Below are 20,131 nucleotides of genomic sequence, written 5' to 3' on the forward strand. Positions count from 1 at the left end.
ACTCTGGTTTGAGCAAGTCTATAGGCGCCATTTTCCCCAATAGCATTGGCATACTTTGTATCTCTTTGTCACATCTGGATAGCAATATTTCAAACATTTTCATTACTATATTTCTTACGGTGTTCTGTGATCACTGACCTTTGATGTGACTATGGCAAAAACTCACTGAAGGCTCAGATGACGGTTAGCATTTTTTAGCACAGCCTTGTCTAACTCAATGAAACTAAGCCATGCCCACGGGGCAACCCAAGATGGGCGGGTCATGGTGGAGAGGTCTGACAGAATGTGGTCCACTGGAGAAGGGAATGGCAAGCCACTTCAGTATTCTTGCCTTGAGAACCCCATGAACAGTATGAAAAGGCAAAATGATAGGATACTGAAAGAGGTACTTCCCAGGTCAGTAGGTGCCCAATATGCTACTGGAGATCAGTGGAGAAATAACTCCAGAAAGAATGAAGGGATGGAGCCAAAGCAAAAACAATACCCAGTTGTGGATGTGACTGGTGATAGAAGCATGGTCCAATGCTGTAAAGAGCAATATTGCATAGGAACGTGGAATGTCAGGTCCATGAATCAAGGCAAATTGGAAGTGGTCAAACAGGAGATGGCAAGAGTGAACGTCGACATTCTAGGAATCAGCGAACTAAAATGGACTGGAATATGGGAATTTAACTCAGATGACCATTACATCTACTACTGCGGGCAGGAATCCCTCAGAAGAAATGGAGTAGCCATCATGGTCAACAAAAGAGTCCGAAATACAGTACCTGCATGCAATCTCAAAAACAACAGAATGATCTCTGTTCATCTCCAAGGCAAACCATTCAGTATCACAGTAATCCAAGTCTATGCCCCAACCAGTAACGCTGAAGAAACTGAAGTTAAATGGTTCTATGAAGACCTACAAGACCTTTTAGAACTACCACCCAAAAAAGATGTCACTTTCATGATAGGGGACTGGAATGCAAAAGTAGGAAGTCAAGAAACACCTGGAGTAACGGGCAAATCTGGCCTTGGAATGTGGAATGAAGCAGGGCAAAGACTAATAGAGTTTTGCCAAGAAAATGCACTGGTCATAGCAAACACCCTCTTCCAACAACACAAGAGAAGACTCTACACATGGACATCACCAGATGGTTAACACCGAAATCAGATTGATTATATTCTCTGCAGCCAAAGATGGAGAAGCTCTATACAGTCAACAAAAACAAGACCAGGAGCTGACTGTGGCTCAGATCAGGAACTCCTTATTACCAAATTCAGACTCAAATTGAAGAAAGTAGGGAAAACCGCTAGACCATTCAGGTATGACCTAAATCAAATCCCTTATGATTATACAGTGGAAGTGAGAAATAGATTTAAGGGCCTAGATCTGATAGATAGAGTGCCTGATGAACTATGGAATGAGGTTTGTGACATTGTACAGGAGACAGGGATCAATTGCACCCATCTCACACGCTAGTAAAGTAATGCTCAACATTCTCCAAGCCAGGCGTCAGCAATACGTGAACCATGAACTTCCAGATGTTCAAGCCGGTTTTAGAAAAGGCAGAGGAACCAGAGATCAAATTGCCAACATCCGCTGGATCATGGAAAAAGCAAGAGAGTTCCAGAAAAACATCTAATTCTGCTTTATTGACTATGCCAAAGCCCTTGACTGTGTGGATCACAATAAACTGTGGAAAATTCTGAAAGAGCTGGGAATACCAGACCATCTTACCTGCCTCTTGAGAAATCTGTATGCAGGTCAGGAAGCAACAGATAGAACTGGACATGGAACAACAGACTGGTTCCAGATAGGGAAAGGAGTATGTCAAGGCTGTATATTGTCACCCTGCTTATTTAACTTCTATGCAGAGTACATCATGAGAAACGCTGGACTGGAAGAAACACAAGTTGGAATCCAGATTGCCGGGAGAAATATCAATAACCTCAGATATGCAGATGACACCACCTTTATGGCAGAAAGTGAAGAGGAACTAAAAAGCCTCTTGATGAAAGTGAAAGAGGAGAGTGAAAAAGTTGGCTTAAAGCTCAACATTCAGAAAACGAAGATCATGGCATCTGGTCCCATCACTTCATGGGAAATAGATGGGGAAACAGTGGAAACAGTGTCAGACTTTATTTTGGGGGGGCTCCAAAATCACTGCAGATGGTGATTGCAGCCATGAAATTAAAAGATGCTTATCCTTAGAAGAAAAGTTATGAGCAGCCTAGATAGCATATTCAAAAGCAGAGACATTACTTTGCAGACTAAGGTCCGTCTAGTCAAGGCTATGGTTTTTCCTGTGGTCATGTATGGATGTGAGAGTTGGACTGTGAAGAAGGCTGAGCACCGAAGAATTGATGCTTTTGAATTGTGGTGTTGAAGAAGACTCTTGAGAGTCCCTTGGACTGCAAGGAGACCCAGCCAGTCCATTCTGAAGGAGATCAACCCTGGGATTTCTTTGGAAAGAATGATGCTAAAGCTGAAACTCCAGTACTTTGGCCACCTCATGCGAAGAGTTGACTCATTGGAAAAGACTTTGACGCTGGGAGGGATTTGGGGCAGGAGAAGAAGGGGACGACAGAGGATGAGATGGCTGGATGGCATCACTGACTCGACGGACGTGAGTCTGGGTGAACTCTGGGAGATGGTGATGGACAGGGAGGCCTGGCGTGCTGCGATTCATGCGGTCACAAAGAGTCAGACACGACTGAGCGACTGAACTGAACTGATTCTTAGAGTATGTGATTGGTTTTTGACATCATGCTGTTGCATACTTAATAGATTACAGCGTAGTATGAACATAACTTTTGTATGTGCTGGGAAGCTGAAAACTTCATGTGACTTGCTTTATTGCCATCTTCACTTTATATGATGATGCGGAACCTACCTCACATCTCAAGGTATGCCCGTAATCTGGTTAAAACTGTAACCAGCCTCTCTACTTCTTCTTTAGCCCCTTACCTGGCTCTACTTTATCTTCTGGAAAAAGAAAGGTCTATTTATAACCCTTTAATATACTAAAGAATTTACTCATTTACTGTGATCTATCACATTATTTATTCCTTCTGTTGTCAGTTTGACAAGGCAGGGATCTGATATATCCAGAATAGGGCCATGCATAGTAGGTGCTCAGCAAATATTTGATAAATGAATGACAGGTCTTGACAGATGGCAGGTCAAGAAATCAGCCCAACATTATATCATAAATTCTGTACGGAGTCCAATCAGAGTGGATAGGAGCATCTGACCACCAGATGACTCAGCAGGACCCCTTTCCCCTTGTACTTGTGTTCAGTCATGTCCAACTCTTTGTAAGGGCACGTGGACCCAGAACATCAGACAGACCATGATAGATGTGGGAGCCAGGAGGAACCCAAGCCCAAGAAGAAAGGGCCTTGGTTTTGTGTCTCCTTCAGTTATGGAAGCTGCCGAGGAACAAACTCAGTCCGCACCTTTCCAGATGGCATGCAACATCTCCCACCTGGCCCTTTGCTTTCTGAGAATGACACTCACTTCTTCATTACCAGGTGGAGGTCAGGCTGCCAACAACAGCGTGGACGCTCAGAAAACAGTGAAGGGGCTCCATCTTGTTCTTAGTTGGCTGTTGATCAGCCACATTCAACAGGAACTCAGGAAAAGCTCCTCAAAGCCCACAAGTGATGCTATCTCTGGGATATGGGGCCAAGCCCATGTCTCAGCTTCATCCTCTGCAAAATAGTAAATGAACCTTAGTTATGGAGATCAGTATGTGGTTAGGGTTTGGGGATGACAAAGAGCAGAAACAGCCACATGGGCAAATAAATAATTGATTGGAAGGTTATGGGGGTAGCTCTGGAATTAAAGAAGAGATGAGCCTCTGGGTCCTAGGAAAAGGGTGGACTGAAGCAGACCTGAGGCCCTTGGCCATGACGTGTAACCAACAGATGACTCAGCAGATCCCCTTTCCCCTCGTGTTCATGCTCAGTTGCATCCAACTCTTTGCGACCCCAGGGACTGGAACCCGCCAGGCTCCTCTGTCCATGGGATTCTCCAGGCAAGAATATTGAGTGTGTTGTCATTTCCTCCTCCAGGGGATCTTCCCAACCCAGGGATCGAACCCTTATCTTTAGTGTCTCCTGCATTGGCAGACTGGTTCTTTACCACTTGAGCCACCTAGGAAGCAGGTGCCCACCCTCTATTCAAGAGTCCAACTCCTGGGTGGCCTTGCTTAGACAATATCCCTAAGGCTAGGTCAGTTGAGACAGGTTTTTTGAGCCCCAACAGTGTCCGAGACTATGGTCTAAGAGCTGGGAATGCAGCTGGGAACAGGACAGACAAGATCTCACGCCAGGCACCTCATGGCCAGGAAGACAGACCATAATCACCTAAAGAAGTGAGGGAGTCTTAGGTCCTGACCAGTACTTTGAAGAAAATCAAATAGAGCAGAGCAGGAAAAGTTTCCTGGTAGAGGTGGTCTTTGTGCTGGGCTTGAAGGATTTTGATAGGGAGAGATGGAGGGAGAAGTAGGCAAGACTTGAGAACCAGTAAACACACAAAGGATGGAAAAGTACAGAGCCCATCCTGGGAATGGAAATAAGCCAGAGGGGAGCGTGGGTGTAGAAGGAAAAGAATGTTGGCGTCACACCATGGAGAGGTCCTAAGGGCTAAAGGGGTATACTTCACCTCCCAGCTCAGGTGGGTCCGGGGGACAGTGTCAACTCACACATAGTGGAGGCTGCCTTCCTCCCACTAGAAGGATGCTTTAGAATTACCCATCAGAGGTGTTGCCAGAAAAAAGGAGGAAAGAGTGCTGAACTGAGTAAAAAAAAAAAAAAATTCACTGTAAGCAAATCCGTTCATTCATTCAACAACAAACACATATTGAGCACTACTCTGGTGTTCCAAGCCTGTGCTTGACATAGAGCCGTGGAATCCCGAGCTTCAGAATCTTCCCTCCCAAGCCCCCTCCTTCCCTCTAATGGACTCAACTACTCTCCACTTGCCTTCAGTTGTTTTAGTTTTTCAAGTTCAAGTCTCTGAAAGACATCTGATTCGCTTGTGTTTTAAGGCCAGCTACATTACCGGCCCAGGGCAGATCCAGTCAGGACCCACCATGGGACACAAACAACTGACAGTGGTTCCCCAGAGCAAGCCATGGTTGTTTCCGGAGAAAGGGAAGTTGGGCTCCATGTCAACATGATACAGTCATAAGCAAGGATCATGATGGCAGGCCAGCCTCATAGCCTCCTTCACGGAAATCAGTGCATGATTCCTGACTTGGACCGAGAGTTGTTTTCATGGTACCGGCCAGAGTCCTGTGCCAAGGCTGCAGATCCAGTCCCAAGAGCTGGGGAAGAAAGGTTATGAACTTTCCCAATGTAGGCAGTAACAATGATAGGGATGCAAATTATCACTGACAATTTTTTACCACTGCATTTGCATTCAACCATTTGAATATTATTAAATGATTTATACTTTGAAAAGGCCCCTGTTCCCAATTGGGTTTCCCAGGTGGTGCAGTGGTAAAGAATCTGCCTGCCAATACAGGAGGTGCAGGAGACTTGGGTGTGCCCCCTGGGTTGGGAAGATCCCCCGGAGGAGGAAATGGCAGCATATTCCAGTATTCTTGCCTGGGAAAGTCCATGGACAGAGGAGTCTCACGGGCTCCAGTCCATGGGGTCGGTCCATGGACACGACTTTGTGACTGAGCGTGAGCACTGTTTCCCATTTCGGAGGGTGGGAGGCACAGTTAACTAATGACTGGTCATCTCTGAGGAGGAGGCGTAAGTGGCAAAGAGTGGAAAAGCAGAAACTCATCTGTTACTGTGGAATTGTACACTGGGCCTGCCTTCCTAAAGAACAACTTGGCAATATACTAAAGCACTAAAAATACCCAATCCCTTTGATCCTGAATTTCTAGGAATTTGTCATAAGGACACAATCAGATATGTATGCAAAAAATGTTCCTCCAAGGTGGCTCACTGTAGCATTAATATAATACTGAAAAATTAGAACTAAATCGAATATCCAATAATCAGGGATTAGTTGAGTAAATTATGGCACGTCTATATGACAGATTCAATACAGTCCAAAAAAAAAAAAAAAACTGCATAGAAGCATATTAAATAACATGGGAGAATGTGGTATATGAAAAGGCAGGCCATAAAACATTATGAACATCATGTCATTTTTGTAAGGTTAATTTTGGAGATCTTTGGGTAATAGGATAAAAAGGAGGAGTAACAGAGGTGGGTAAGGATGAGGGCTTGGAGATAAGACAGATATGAGTTCTGTTCCCAGATCCACCACTTAACCAGCTTGAACACTGTAAGCCTCAGCTTCCTCATCTTTGATATGGGGCTAGGATGGTTTCTGGACTATAACAAGGGCAAGGTACTTATTAAATAAATGTTTCTAACTAAAATGATGGGTGATAGTATGTGGGTATATGTGTGTATGTGCTCACCATGGTGCTTCCTGGATGTGTTCAGTTCTTCCTGAGTTAGGTTGTTATTGCTTTTGTAACTTGAAACACAGTTATTAACATAAAAATGGAGAGGCAAAAAGGAACCGTGAGAATATTATTAAACATAAGAAATGTCATCAGGACAGGAGGAATGTCAACAGTGTGTTAATTTGCCATCTCTGTCTGCTCTCAGAGTTGTCTGTTTTGAATCATTCCGTGGCATTTCTGTTCCTCTTTTTTTTAAGGACTAGTTCCAAGAATTAGGAAAAAAAAAAAACAACAACAACGCACAAACAGAAAGACAGAAAACCCCCAAAGCTTCAAGCCATGTGGGTGAGTACAATTTGCAGAAAAACATTTCCAAAATAATGTAGCCAATATAGGTCATGTTTTAAATCTCAGATATCTGAGCAAATATCTAAATAACACCTGTAAAGTTCTCTTGCTTGGTAACACCTTGCTTGTTGGAGATAATTTAGAGAGAAGGTTCCAGTGTTCATTGGTTTTGCCTGCTCCAGCATCCACCTGCTCTGTATCCCTGCCCACATTGGCATCAGAATTCAGATATTTCTCTGGGAAGATGGTCCCTTCCCCTAGATCCTTGTGGCTCAAGGTGGGCCTGGCCATGTATTGGCTTTAGAGGTAGGCGTGACCCAGTCCTGACTAATAAGAGTACAGTGTTGTTCTGGCCACTGGGATTGGCTCAGGGATGAGCATATGACCCAAGCTACACCAATCAGAGACAAAGAATGTTAGCCCTGGGATTTTTGGCAGAAGTGCTGATATTAAGAGTGCTCTCTTTCCACTGGGATGCTAAGCAAGTAGAATGTAAGGCTGAAAATGTCAGGAATGGCTTCAACATCATTTAGGCCTGCTTGAGAATGGAGCAAACACAAAGGATGAAAAGGCAGGAAACGGACAAAGTTAGATGCCTGCTGACATCCCTTTAAGCAGGAAGGTTCAGCTCTGCCTAATGTTAACAAACATTCCTTTCTGTTTAAGCCAATTGGAGTTAGTTTTCTGTTGCTTGCAACTGAAAAAGTTCTGACTTCGCCAGATCAGTCTGAAGTGGTAGATACATTCATTTCATTATAAGTTCTAAGAGTCTATAGTGTTTATAGTATTTCAGGTGCTAATGACTCATTCAGTGTTTCTTAAGTAGAGCTCCTCTAGGACTGGCTGCAGTGAACACCTAAGAGCCCTTTATAATTAGCTCATTAAAGGAACCCCGGCAAAGTGGTTGTCAACTTGCTTAAAAACAGTTGTCTTGAGTAGGCTAAGCTTTTCCCCTGCTAGCCCCCACACACAATCAGGCTTTGGAAAGCCTTTTTCAGAGTTAGAACTAATATAGGTCCACATTCAACTCCTTCCCCGATTAATAGAATTCTCACTAAAATATTTAATTCTTTATCTGTAATTCTTTCATACTAACAGAAACAGTAACACAAACAAAACATTGCAAACAGGTTGTATTTTCTATAGAGAGCAGACCAGCCGCTGTTATGCATTATAATGGTGCTTAGCAGATGACGTTAATTCTATTTATTTTTCATTTCATCACCGGGTTTCCACTCCTTCTGGTGTGATTACCAAGCTATAGATCGCTTAACATGTTGAGCTCCTGGGTGCATGCATGTGTGCTCACTCTTGTCTGACTCTTTGCAGCCCCGTGGACTGTATGTAGCCCCCTGGGCTCCTCTGTCCATGGGATTTCCCAGACAAGAACACTGGAGTAGGTTGCCATTTCTCCAGGGCATCTTCTCGACCCAGAGATCTGACCTGAGTCTCCTGCATTGGCAGGAGAATTATTTACCACTGAGCCTCCTGGGTAATGGTTCTTTTTCCCTTATCAAAAAATTTTAAAGGCCAGTCAACAGTCTAAGAGGTTGATTCATATCAAAACAAGCTTTACTGAGTTCCTGGTGTTTACATGATAGCATCAGGTTTGAAGGTGACAGAAAGATGAGAAACTCCAGTCTCAGTCCCCTGGAGATGACTGTCTGGTTGGGGAGATAGGAATGTGGTTTAGTCTAGAGGGCCTGGACTACTGAGGTTCATTCCCCTCCTAGCTACATTCTTGGGCAAAGTACAGAATCTCTGTGTACTTCAGTTTTTCATCTGTGAAATAGGGCTAAAAATATAGAATGTCAAAGAAAAATGTCTAAAACTCAAAAAAGATGTCCACGTTGTCTTTCTTTCTTATTTTATATCTTCACAGATCTCTTGTATAAGATCTGATTTTGATGTTTTCCCAGTAATTCTCAGGTATATCTTGGGGTCAAGAATCACCATGTTTGGTGACAGTCCCACACATCCCTCAAAAATCCCTTTGGAAGCAGCCATATTGGTCATCTGTAGACCATCTCTCAATCTTGTAAGTTCTGCCCAGTCAGTTTATCCCACATTATTCTTTGGTTGGGTACCAGATAAAGCAGTATCTTTGTATTTAGGAGTCAGATTGTATGAAAAATGCTGACCCTTAAATACTTTAAAAACGTTTATAAACACTGGACTCCCAGTCAGGGCAGCCAAAGGCCACATGTAAGAAGAAACTCATGAATCAAGGGATCGGCCATCCTCTCAGGTCCCACCCAAAAGTCACCCTGGGTAAGCCTACATCCCATATCCTCCTATAGGAACCGCCTGTACTTATTACATTGTTCTTTCTCTCCACAAGACTGTGTGGCCGAATCCGTGAACATTAAAGGCTTATAGGAGGCAATTTCCCTATATTTAATTTGCTTCATAGTAAGACAGTTCAGAAATGTTAGATATCAGGGTCAAGGCTAGGACCTGGGGATCCCAACCCATCTTGACCTTGAAAGCCCTCTTTGTAAAAAGCAAAAGATCTGGAGTTCAAAGCATGAGACTTGAGTCCACAATTTTCCACAGGGTGACCTTGTTACTGGTCACTTTATCTCCTTCAACTTTAGTCTCTTTCTATGAAAAAGAGGCTCTTGAAAATATATACCACCCACAGTTACTGAGAGAATGGAGATAAAATACGCGTGTTAAGTTTAAAAGGGTATTCATGTGTTATTCACTAACTCTACAGTCATAGTATGGGACCAGCGTCTAGTGATGATGAGTAAGTCAGTCCCTGACGTCAAGAAGCACTCAGCCATGTGGGAGAATATAGTAGAAATGTGTAATGATACTATGGTGTGGCAAGTATGATGGTGAGTTATTCTGTAGTACCTGCCAACACTCCAGTCTTTTTGTAGTTCCAAAGGAAATGATCTGTTTTGTTTTGACAGCTAGTTAATGCATGTTTGGGTAGTTTCTGTTTTGTGTTGCAGAAGAGAAACACAATTTGAGGTATATGTGTATATATATATATATACATATATACATTCTGAAAAGCCCTATCCTTGCTAGCTGGGATGGTAGGAGGATTGGGCAATCCTATCAGGCTTCTTCAGCTTGGGGAAAGAATTCTGAATGACTATTCGTGATCAAATTAGAAAGATTTGTTTCCCACTAGTAAACAGTCACTGATAGCTATTGAGTGTATGCTGTGCATATTGTATTTTCTATTGAAAAGTCATACAGCTTGGCATCAAATGGGCTCTACCATTTACTAGCCGTGGAATTTGGGGCAAGTGATTTACCCTGTGTGAGCTTCAGTGTCTCCTCTTGAAATGGGGCAGAAATGGTGTAAACATGAGGATTTAGTGAGATGGTGGGATACCATGGGGAGTGTTTAGCAATGGCAGGTGTCACCACTGGCTCCATGGAAAAGCCTGGGCATAAAAGAAATTCTATCCTGGAAAGATCTTTGTGATCACTGCAGGACTCTTCAGGAGACTGGTGGTGTTAAATTTAAAAGAGGTTTTAGGTTCTCATGTCAGCACATAAGGCAAAAAAGGATGGGGTCAAGATACACTTGAAAATGCTCTGCCCATAAAGTAGGGTGTATATGGTATTGTGTACAAACAACTTGGGTTTGAAAACCACTGAGTCAGACCATCAGACAGAATAAAGGAAAGTTTACCTACAACTGCCTGAGGATTCAAACCATTCTGTGTCCAAGGAAGAGGGTCTCAACTGGGGGCAGTTTTCCTCTCCCAGAGGACATTTGGCAATGTCTAGAAAGGCATTGTCATAACTAGGATGGGGTATGACATTGGCATCCAGCAGGTAGCAGCCAGGGATGCTACTAAATATCCTGCAGTGCCCAGGGCAATTTCCCGAAGCAAAGAGCCACACAGCCTAAAGTGCCACTAGTGCCAAAGTTGAGAAACCCTGCTGTGAGGTAACTATCAAATCCACATTTAGGAACGAGAGATGGGTGGAGTCTGCTTGGATGGTCTGCTTGTCAAAAGTTGGGGCTGGATGGTGGGAGTTTAATGGGATGCCACATGTCAGAGCCCTTAGTTCAGGGCCTGGCACAAAGTAGGTGCTTAACAAATATTTGGTGAGTGTATAGTTACATCTTGCTTGCTGGGGTCTATCACATACACACTGTTTTTTGAAATGTGGCTGGAGACCTGCTGGGCCACCTGCCTCCTGTCTTCCCAAACTGGAATTTCCACTTCAGCCTCACTCACCGGGGACAGACTCATGCGGCTGTCTTCCATGAGGGGAGGTTCTGAAGCCAGCACCAATTCAGATGTGATCCTGCTATATCATGATTATCAAAACTTCCTAATTTGGATTCAAAATTACTGACCTCTCAACTCTCTGTGGAAAGCCTTCCTCATAGCCACATGATTTTAAGAAGGAGCTCTCACAAATACAGACTCCATTTCCCTCCCCCACCAAAACAGAGTGGATCTGAACTAGGAGCCCATGTGTCCAAAGCAAAGCGGGGGGATGGTGGTTGGCACTTACAACCTAGGAAATTCTCAAGGACCACAAAGGCCAGAAAATTGCTTTTAAACAAAAGAAATATTTCCATTTCATTTTAGCCCCTAATGTATCACATAACTCTAATATCATTCCCTGTCCAACTGAAATATTTGAATCCAAATAATTCTTAAGTCATTTGGACTCTATTCAAAAGTGAATTCATCTCTTTAATCATCCTTCCCCTTATTTTTTAAATAAAGACTAATATTGAAAGTTGAGTCTATTTGTGGATTCTTTTTTTTTTAAATGCTCTGTTTCTTTTTTTACAGTCACTGTTGCTTTCTTCCCCATCATTTCTTACTCATCAGTGTCTTGAAAATCGTAAACTTGTCTTTTTCCATTTTTAAATTTTCCTTCATTTAAATATTGTGGACAGCAGGCAGACTGAATAATGATGAATATGATTAATATTCAGACTTAATAAGTCTTATGAAAAGGCCTTTTTCCAAGGAAGGAGGATGTGTGGTTTTGGCAGCATATGATATCATGGTGACATAGTCGAATGTAGGGTAACTGGATGGGGGAAAGGCAATGTCCTGGCCATCCTGCCCCTGAGAGGGAGGACATGCATATGGTATCCTCTTCCATATATCCAGAGGAGAAAGGGAAGTGTGCCCTCAGAGTGCCTTTCTGTGTCACTCTGTCTCAAGGAGTATTCTTGATTTGAAACATTGTCTTGGTGTGTCTCTGTGATACAGAATGACGCACATTTTGCTCAGGTGGGCAGGGCCTTCTCCTTGATGTCCTTCTTTTCCTAAAACACCTGTGATAGAGAAGACCATACCAAGATCCAAGAATGGCAAATACACAGCTGATTCACCTCTACTCTCCACTCTGCCTACGGCAGACATTACCGATCAATGACTCTTTTCCCCAAATTACACACACAGCCACTACCAGTGGATTTCAGAGTAAGCACATAAGGTAAAAAAAAAAAAAGATTTTTTGCTTCTGCTAAGTGCAAAAGAATAATAATGGAAGAGCATGAAATGTTGCCACCACTGTATCCTTTTCCAGAAACTCCTTCAGTGCCCCAAATCCTAGTTGACCAAAGGTTTGAAAGAGAGGAGAGGTCAGCTTTGCTTTCTCCATAGCAATTTGGTTTAAAAACTTGAAGTCTCTGAATATGTAGAAACAAGCAGATTGAATGAATTCACCTCTTTTCTTAATAGAACCTCAGTCTATAGTTTTTGAGTGAGGTGCAGATTATTTTTATTTGCAGTTTTCCTCTTGAAATTGTATAAAATTAACCTCTCCTCTCACCTCCAATCCTTGTAACTGCTGTTTTTTTCCCTCAAATTCTTTGTGTTTTTACTCTAGAAATTTTTTTTCAAATAAGTTCCTGATGTTACTTTATCTATAAGTCCTCAGTCTGAGATGGAGTTTTAGAAACAATCTAGAACCAAAATTAATTCTACCATTTTATAATCTGCCCAGTCAGATGCAAAAAAAAAAAAAAAAATATATATATATATATATATGGTTTTCAAGTACTTTCTATATTTGAGACTAAAAATGGCATTTTCTTTTCTTTAAGCAAATGCAACTCTCTGGGTACTTACTGTAAGAGGATTTTAGTCATTGGAGACATTTAAAAACAGATCTCAAATGAGAATCTTTCTTTATATTTTTTTCAAAAGGATATTTACTTTGGAAAATGCTACATTTAGAAAAATCGTGCCTTGGATGACAACTGGCCCACTAAGTTGTACTGTTTTTTGAGGGGGAGAAAGGAGCGGAGGAGGTTGGAGGCTGTGTAAAGGCAGTTTTGTTCACCCACCAGCCAAGCAGGATCTGAAAGTTCATTTTCATTCATTTTCATTCGTTCATTCATTCATTCAGTCAGTCAACACGTATTATAGACCTGCCATATAGAGAGCATTGTGCTAGACAATGGGCCTATAGCCATGAACAAAACACTCTCTTTGACTTTGCACTTTTCTCAGCTGGGCATGCCAGAGAAAGATGCCCTAAAGTCCTAAGACAGGAGTTCTTGGGCAATGTCTGGAGACCTTTTTGGATGTCACAATTGTGGGAGGGTGCTACTGGCATCCAAGAGGTAGAGGCCAAGAATGCTGCTAAACATCCCATGATACACAGCCCCTCACCCCAAATATCAACCAAATGGAAGTTGAAAAGCCTAACCTTAAGGCAGACAAGATGTGTAAGGAACTAACTTCTAGTCAATGCTTCTAGTTAAGCACCATCCTTAGGAGAAATGAGAAAACAGAAGCTCAACTCATTTTCTGTCAGATTTTCTTCTCTCATGGAACCGTGAGTGAGAGAGGTTGGTACCATTGCTCTCAGGGTATGGTCCATGGATCAGCAGCATCAGCGTCACCTGGGAGCTTGTTAGAAATGCAGACACTCAGGCCCCACTCCAGGTCAGCTAAATCAGACTCTGCACGTTGACACAACCTCAGGAGATCTGTGTGCACCCAGTTATAGTATGAGAAGTTGCAGCTCTAATCAGACATGAAACAGAAGTTTTAAGTGACAGTCTTGATATATGCTGAAATCCTAACCCCCAATGTGACCCTCCCCTCTCAGGAGGTGGGGTCATGAAGGCAGGAGGCCATTAGGTCATGAAGGCAGAGTCCTTAGGAGCAGGATTAGTGCCCTTACAAAAGAGACCCCAGAAAGCCCCCTCACACCCTCTATTGTTTGAGGACGTGGCATGGTGTTTGGGACCATGTTTGAGGACATTGTTTGAGGATATGGTGAGGGTTCACTTCTCACCAGACACTGACTCTGTGTGAAATAAATGTCTGTTGTTTCAGCCACCAGTCTATGATATTTTTGTTATAACAGCCCCAAATGCATTCGAAATGTGGTGATGGAGAAGACTCTTGAGACTCCATTGGACAGAAAGCTCAAACTAGTCAAACCAGTAAAGGAAATCAACTCTAAATATTCACTGAAAAGACTGAAGCTGAAGCTGCAATACTTTGGTCACCCGATGGGAAAAGCCAACTCGTTGGAAAAGACCCTGGTACTGGGAAAGATTGAGGGCAGGAGGAGAAGTGGGTGACAGAGGATGACGTGGTTGGATGGCATCACTGACTCAACAGACATGAGTTTGAGCAAACTCTGGGAGATGGTAAAGGACAGGGAAACTTGGCATGCTGTAGTCCATGGGGCCACAAAGAATCAGACACAACTGAGAGACTGAACAACAACAAGCCCCAGATGGACTAAAACAGCTACAAAGGAACCCACTCTGAGGGGTCAGGGAAGGCTTCCATGAAAAATCAGCCTGTAAATTGAGGGGTGGATTGGGGACCAAACAGGAAAATAGCATTCCTGGCAGCAGGAATATCACTAGCAAAGGCTCAGAGATTGGAGGGAGCTTGGTCAATGGAGGAGCTGAAAGAAGACGCTTTATATCTAGAGTCCTTTAGCATGGTGTCCTAAGAGCCGAGAGAACTGGTCAGACCAGAGTCGGAATCCCATGAATGATAATTGTCCCAGGCGCCCCAAGTCTGACATGAGACAAAGCAAGAACGATCCTGCTGGGAACAAACGCTGCTCCCCAAGCCCTCTGATTTAAGGTTACAGAGCCATTATGTCGATACATTTCTGTACAGATTTTGTAGTTTATGACACATTCTGGCAACGTTTAGATGCAATTTCAATGAGCCAGAATGTAGTACTGTAAACCTAAAACTGGATATCCCTTGAAGCTGTTAGAATCTGGCAGGAGACCTGCTCCCAATTACAAGCACAGTTTCCAACTTCACTGTTCCCTCCTCAAAAGCATTGAAAACAAAATCCATTTTTAATGAGGGACTACTAAACACTTTGCATTCTGTTAATGTCCCCTTTGGCCTCTCAAGCCTCAGTATATCTTACACCCCAAGAAATGACCCCCACTAACTGATTGGCCAAGGCAAGAGAGTATCCTGGGAGTCTTGCATCCCAGCGCAAATATGGTGACCGAATGGACAGAAAACAAGGGACTCTGTCCCCACCGCCCTCAATCCCCTCCGCACATGGCCAGCTGGGTGCACATGGCCAGCCCTTCTCAGGGCTGGGTGGGAAATCGGGAGAAGTCATCTCAACACACACATCCAGTATACACTTGGCTGCCTGACTCCTCATCTCTAACCTATTACGAATCTTACAAACCATCCATTATCCACTCAGTATCTGGCAAACATGAACTTGGCCCACGTCAAAGCTGACTGATGAGATCCAAGTTAGAAGAAGTGGGAGAAAGAAGAGAAAGTACAAAAGATGAGCCAGACGGTTTTCCAACCTGTAAGAACATGTTGTATTTACCAGGCTGGGTATGAAAGCCAAGCTCCATTCCTGTTGTTTGTCTTCTGCTCAGGGTCTGGGTTATGTTTGGTGCAAACAGGTCAGTACCCCCACCCCCCCTCACTTCCATCCGATGATTGGCGTATTGTTTAGAGGCGAGGAGGGATGATCCTGTGCTCCAGAGGAAGTTGGCAAGAAAGTTTAATTCTATAAAAAGAAACGCGCGGTCAGGATACGGTTTCCTATTCTGAGTCAAGGCAGAGAAGGGAGTCAGAAATTCCAACCCAGAGGGTCAGGACAGGCTCCAGGACCTGTTGAATCACATCTGAAACATGTTCCCCGTCCTCCTTTCTCCTCCTCCCTGTTGTTACAACTGGCCAACTGGGATTACACAATTCGCACTAATTTTATTCCACATGTGGCTGTTTCTTATTAGGAGGCTGGATCTTATTTTTTTCCTTTACCATATCATCTCTCCTGATTCAGGTGAGTAATTCCATTTCTTAACACGGGGATTCTGTTCACACTCTTGGCTGGACTCAAAAAAAAGAAAAAAGTGCACTCAACCTTTTTCTTAAGTTGTCTTTTTTCTGTGTCTTTTTAACCCCCGAATCTTTGTTTCTCTGCCCAGAATCTTCATTGTTTCCTCATTCTGAAGAGTTGGACTCGACAGGAACCAATGGAAAAGTGAACATTTGAGTCAATCGACAGGAAGTTTTTTAGTCACCCAATACTCAACAACTGTTTCTAAAGGGTTTGTCCCCACCTCCATCCCCCAACCCTGCAACTGGAGTGGTGAGTTTTCTCTTTAGCTGAATTCACCAGATGTTTTGGCGGTACATAAACGTGGCTTTCCTGTCTTCCAAGTGGATGAAATAGGATCCAAATCACAGCACGTCTCCTCAGCTTCTCCAACCAAGTACTTAATGGTTCTTGAGAATAATGTAAAGATGGAGTTCAGTTTTCTTTAGGCCTTGGGCCCATTGGATCCAGGTGTTGGCATTTTCTGGCTTCGCTTTAGAAGATTTCCAGGTGGAAACCCAGATTCATGAGTACGAGTCAACTTCCCCACAGTTACCCTCCTCCATCACTTTAATTTTTCTGGCCACGTATCAGAAACCGTAAAAGTACACCCCAAAATCCCCACTAAGGATGAACTGCCGTAGTGGCACACACGTGATTCAACCACATCTGGAGAAAAAACTGCTCTGCGACTCCCCCTCAGTCTTTGCAACTCCAGGCGCCGCCCCCTACACCCGAGTCAAAGGGGAAACAGGACCCCTTCATCAACCTCCAACCTCCCTCTGCCTTGTGCCCCGTTTTGCTTAGAACAAGCTTCAGCATGCCATGCCACCTCTCCAGGCCTTGCCAAAATCCACGAATGGCACAGAGAGCACATTAAACAGATGGAATGCAACATACATGTAAAGAAATAAGAGCACTGCCAGGAAGGTTGGCAGCAGCGCTGGAATGCTTTAAACAGTGTGTGTGTGGGTAGGAAGAGTGAGCCCAGAGTCGGCGAGGCTGCCTCCTTCTCAAGAGCTGTTTCTTTTACAGCCATGACCTGTTTTGCCAGTCAAAATAAATACGGTGTTAAATGCCCCCTTTTACTGGCTCCCAATACCTTGGCAATGCAACTTGAAATATGACCCGCTTTCATTGGAAAAAATGTCCTTTTAACTGAGTGGAAAGGATGTGCCCCTTCTAGGAAGTAAGTAGGAGGGTCACGGATGGTGGGGCCTTCTGAACACAGACACCCTGAGGAAGCGGGACGGCCGTGGAATTGGCACTGCCTGTTTAAAAGTCATCACCTTTAGAAGGTTCCTGGCAGACACAGAGCAACACTGGGGGCTGGCTTTCAAGGCTTCTGTCCCCTGATTTCAGCAGGAACAATAAAGCAGGAGGCCTGAGTGTGGGCTGTCTCACGAGGCACCTTGAGACAGCCAAGTCCTTCCTTCTAGCTTTGCTAACCAGGAGTGGCTGCAGGGTCAACCCACTCATGATGCCATTTAGTTTTGCCCCACGGCCATAGTCACTCCATAACCACATCAGCATCTTGCCACGTGTGTGAGAAGCTAGATGGATTTCCCCCAAAGAGTCATCGTCACATTTTCTGTATACCAGGCACCTCGGATGTATTTTCTGAATCATCCCATTATCACATGATATAAGGATATCACTATTCCAGGGACTTCCCTGGCAGTCCAGTGGTGAAGATTCTACTTCCACTGCAAGGGGCCTGGGTTCAATCCCTGCTTGGGGAACTAAAATCCTGCATGCCACGTGGTGCAGTCAAAAATAATAAACTATTTTTTTAAAAAGGATATTACCACTCCTATTGTTCCCTTCATGGATCACAGCCTTGTTGTTGGCAATGGGGCTTGCATAACTCAATGAAGCCAGGCAAAAGGAGAAGGGGGCAGTAGGGGATGAGATGGTTAGGTAGTATCACCAACTCAATGAAGATGAATTTGAGCAAACTCCAGGAGATAGTGAATGACAGGGAAGCCTGCCGTGCCACAGTCCATGGGGTCGCAAGGAGTCAGACATGACTGAGCAACTGAACAGCAATTCCTATTTTACCTATGAAGAAACTGAAGTTCAGAGAGGTTGAGTCACCTGCCCAAGACTGTACAGCAAGTAAAAGGGAAGCTGGGATTTGAACCCAAGTCTGCCTGCTGTCAATGATCAGGCTCCATGCTGGCTTCTAACAAAACTCCCAAGGCAGCAAACCTGCAGCATCACCTTCTTTATTCTTAGAACCCTGTGAGGCAAGGTATTGAATTCCCTATTAAAGATGCCATAAGATGTGTTCTTGTGCAACAAGTTATTGCAAACAAGGTGCTTAAAACAACAGAAGTGTATCCTCCCACGGTTCTGGAGGCCAGAAACGAAGATGTTGGCAAGGCCATGCTCCTGCCCCCTCTGAAGGTTCTAGGGGAGAATCCTTTCCTGTCTTTGAGTGGTTGCTGGCATTCCTTGGCTTGTGACTGTATCACTCTAATCTCTGCCTCTGTCCCCACATGGCCTTCATACAGGTCTCCTCCCCTTCTAAGGACAATTTTATTGGACTTAGGGCCCCTTTGCATCTTATCTCAAGATGCTTAACTTAATTACATCAGTAAAGATTCTTTTTCCAGTGAGATCACATTCCCAGATTCCAAGGAACTGATTCTAAATCTTTCCTACCACATCGGGAGATGATGAGATGATTTATAAAAATGAGAGTCTCCCAAATTTTGTGGGTCTGCAGGGCTTATTATAAGCATTTAAAATATTTTTGCCATCCCATATCCTCTCTTTAAAACAAATGAGTATAACAACAACCAATACTTTGTGAAATCTCACCAAGTTCTGCCACTTAGTGTCACTTAGTCCTCACAGAAACTCCACCATATAGACACTGTTCTTTGCTCACCGAACAGGGTAGGAAAAAAACTATGAGAGGTTAAGAACCTTGACTAAGATTTCACAGCCAGGAACCAGTAAGGGGAGGACTGGAACTCCAGTCTGTCTGACTCTGGAGTCTGAGTTCTCAGGCAGGATGCAAAACTGCCTTTTCTTGGGAATTCAGGATTTGTTGGGAGACCGTGGTTTGGAAGGAGGTGGAAGCATGGGGAATGGGACAATTTATGCCGCGTTTTAGCCAAGAATTATTCTTGGGCAGAATATTCAGAAAGGCAGAAAACAAGGCATTTTGATTGGGAAGGCAATCAATGCATTGGTTTCTCTCTTGATTTTTATGATTGAGGACCACTGTCTTCTCTCTCTCAGGGCTGAAATTGGGGTCTTCCTGCAGAGAAACAGGAAGTTGCAGGCCCACAAGAAAATGCCCATTTTTATTGTCTTCCAGATTTCGGTTCAGTGACATCTGCCAATAGTTATATTCTTATTGCAGAGAAAAGTTCACTTTTGTTGTGCAATTGCCTGACCCAGGAGACTGGGTAGCTCATGGAAGGCAAAAATCAGAGCTGCCTATTCGAGGACGGCTACAAATGGCAGATGACCTCTTTTCCTGTTGTCCAGTGACCACAGTCACCAATTCAGGCCCCCTGGTGAACAAGATCCAACTTCTCTTTGAGTCAGAGCTGCTGAAGGCTAAGTGTTCTGCAGGTATTATTGCCTTTGAGCTTCTCAATAACCCTGTGAAGCTGGAGCAATACTGACCTGATCTGATGCTCAGGAAGGTCAAGTCGCTTGCCTGTGCATGCCTGCCAGCAAGGTCTAGGATCTCTCTGGGTTGCCTGAGACCACAGTCTGAGACCTTTTAGCTGCAGCAATACATTCTCTCCAAACCCATGTCCTAAGATTCCCCACTGTCTCAATTAAAGGAGTGATAGATAAGGTATGGGGGACATTTACTCACTCGCTGTTCACACATCCCTCCATACGAGTTTATCTGTGTCTGCACCACACACCAGAAAAGCCAAAAGAAAACCTTTCACTCATGTGTGTACCCAGGTGTCTGTGTCCAGCACTTTATTGGACTTTGGAACTAGGAAGACACTGACTCAGCCTTAAAGAGCTGGAGAAGACAGATGTCAATTCATCTAGGACAGTGTGGTAAATGCTATGGAAGGAGAGGT

General features: G+C 43.8%; 1 long non-coding RNA gene across 4 annotated transcripts in view; it reads left to right on the forward strand.

Moving 5' to 3' along the window:
* Positions 1 to 18,357, forward strand: part of LOC121816951 (uncharacterized) — a 282,412-nt gene extending 264,055 nt beyond the window's left edge. For 3 of the 4 annotated variants that reach the window (XR_009596876.1, XR_009596877.1, XR_009596878.1), the window contains 4 exons: positions 6,680 to 6,767; positions 14,066 to 14,277; positions 15,982 to 16,031; positions 16,177 to 18,357. This is a non-coding gene — a long non-coding RNA (uncharacterized LOC121816951). Of the gene's footprint in view, positions 1 to 6,679; positions 6,768 to 14,065; positions 16,032 to 16,176 lie in introns of all 4 variants that reach the window. The other variant, XR_006056690.2, reaches the window with a different exon arrangement.
* Positions 18,358 to 20,131: the final 1,774 nt, after the last annotated feature.

Source organism: Ovis aries, chromosome 17, assembly GCF_016772045.2.
Source record: "Ovis aries strain OAR_USU_Benz2616 breed Rambouillet chromosome 17, ARS-UI_Ramb_v3.0, whole genome shotgun sequence".
Taxonomy (NCBI): domain Eukaryota; kingdom Metazoa; phylum Chordata; class Mammalia; order Artiodactyla; family Bovidae; genus Ovis; species Ovis aries.